Source organism: Bos grunniens, chromosome 6 (genome assembly GCF_055505025.1).
Source record: "Bos grunniens cultivar Pamir isolate PY7600 chromosome 6, Bosgru_T2T1.0, whole genome shotgun sequence".
Classification (NCBI taxonomy): Eukaryota; Metazoa; Chordata; class Mammalia; order Artiodactyla; family Bovidae; genus Bos; species Bos grunniens.
The window spans coordinates 49,219,834-49,222,206 of NC_141170.1; the positions used below are offsets into that span (position 1 = coordinate 49,219,834).

Consider the following 2,373-nt stretch of genomic DNA (forward strand, 5'->3'; position numbering starts at 1 on the left):
TTCCTTTGCCATAACCAGTGTCGGTAGACTGGCTTTACTGTGCTTGGGCAAGTGGGCTCAAGTTTGGTTGGAATAATGTATAATTTGCCAAATGTGTGAACCACCTCATAGGTTGGGTTCTTCAGAAAATGAAGCTGAAATGAAGGTTGGAATTGTGTTGTCTCTAAGTCATGTCTGACTCTTTTGCAACCCCATGGACTGTAGCCTGCCAGGCTCCCCAGTCCATGGGATTTCCCAGGCAAGAATACTGGAGTGGGTTGCCATTTTCTTCTCCAGGGAATCTTCCTGACTAAGGGATCGAGGGTGCATCTCCTGTGTTGGCAGGTGGATTCTTTACTACTGAGCCACCAGGGAAGCCAAAAGTTTGGATATGAGATGTTTATTAAAGATAAATGTGAAGCACAGGATTGGGCCTAGAGGAGCCACCAGCTGAAAGCTGTTGACCACACTCCCTCCAGCTGGGCAACAAGGCCTTCCTAAAAGGGCGGTGTGGTGGCACCTTCCCAAGTGAACCACAGTTACCAGTCAACAGCACTGAGTTGGCAAGTAGTGAAACGTTGCTCCTGGGGAAATACAGGGCCTAGGTTCCTGTGAGCCTCTGATCACAACATTGTCACCAATAGATCAATACGTGACCTCGTTTGATGTGAGTTTCTTTTTTAAGGCAACTTTTAGAATATATATTATTGATTCCTAGCGGTTGAACTCATGGTCAACAAGACTACAACTCAGGCCTGAGCGAAGCTTAATCTAACACACGTGTTTCCTGTTTTCTACGAAAGGCTCATTACGGCCTTCTAGTACTCAGAAACACAAGTCCAGCTTCGGAATTGAGCCTGGGGGCCATTTTAAAACAGCAAAACCACCAACGAGAAGCACAAAATATAGCACTAAATAGAGCTTGAAAAGGACACATTTGCAGGGTGTGAACTGAAAAAAGAAGTTATCAAGTCACCTGTCCAGTCTCAGCTGAGAACTTGCGGGTCCGGCAATACAATTTTTTGCTCCTCTGCACATCTGCAAATGACTGTGGAAGCATTGTAAGTACTGGCTTTGGAGTCACAGGTACATTTCAACAAGTAGGCAAATTCACAGATTCAGAATCCATGAATAATGAGGATCAATCGTGCTTAATATTAATTGCCTCCTTAATAATTTAAAACGTTACTTTCACTGTAGGTAATATTATTGATGAAATCATGGTTTAATTGTGCAGGATATGTTTTTTCTAACATACATTAATTTGAATAAATTATTGTTAAAATTGTTCATCTTTACACCTGAATCATCTCACAAACCACCCCAGTGGTGCACAGACCTCAAGTGTCCATGGTTCTTTGAAGCTGCATTTTTGTGAGCGTCACGGATTTGATACATGGATGATTTGGTCTGACCCACTCTCAGGATATCCTTCTCTCCTCAGGTTTCTACAGGAATCATTCATTTGTTCCAGGATCTCTGGACTAAGAAGAAATTCTCTTCCACATTCCACTCAGCATAAGCTATGCTTATCCTTTACTTGCTAATAAAACAGCAGCTTGTGTTTAATGTGGATTGATTCAAATAAGAGAATTTAGCGACTTTCCAAACCCACCAACTTCTTCCTGTGTGGTTAAACGTTCCCATATTTGGTGAAAATGGAGAAAGGAAATAACAAAGGATTGGATATTATCCTAAAAGCTATTTGTTTACTTTAAAAGTCTTAATAAAAAGATTTCTCCAATTTATTTTTCATAACTTCGTAGGAAGCAAGAACAATTTCTGAGAAAGAACTGGTTTTTAGACCAAAATGTCATTTAATCTCCAAGTATACTGTATATTACTTTAAAGTGCTACCTGGCGTTTGTAATCTAAGATGTCCAGCATCGATAACATTGCAAAGATTCTCTGATAATCATGAGGATGCAGGTTTATTTCCTTCAGTGGGGTGTCCGTTAAAAGCATACGAAATTTTTAACTGGCCTCCAGCCTCTGTGCCATGTGATCTACCTGCATTTTTCCATAATTTGTGAGCACCAGCTGAGGTTTTTTAATAGTTGAAGCTAATATTTGTTAATTGAAAGTGGAGGTGATTTAAACCAAACCAAAGATAGCATGTATATATTTTTTTTAACAGTGAACCTATGTTGGGACCTTTGTTCTGTTTTCTTCTTCTTTGTGCTTTTCTTGTTTTTGTAAAAAAAAAATGTCAGCTTTATTAAGGTATAATTGACAAATTATAAGGTATTTAAGTGTACATGTGATGATTTGATACATGTTATGAGAGAATTCTCCCCATCTAGTTAATTAACACATCCATCACCTCACATATTTATCCTTTTTTTTTTTTAAAGAGAACATTTAAGTACTACACTCAGAAAAATTCAGTTATAC

At 39.0% G+C, this 2,373-nt stretch overlaps 1 long non-coding RNA gene across 1 annotated transcript; it reads left to right on the forward strand.

Moving 5' to 3' along the window:
• Nucleotides 1-505: 505 nt before the first annotated feature.
• LOC147370677 (uncharacterized) lies at nucleotides 506-1,723 on the forward strand. The gene is made up of 3 exons (XR_015165413.1): nucleotides 506-646; nucleotides 783-1,040; nucleotides 1,424-1,723. It is a non-coding gene; the product is annotated as an uncharacterized LOC147370677 (long non-coding RNA).
• Nucleotides 1,724-2,373: the final 650 nt, after the last annotated feature.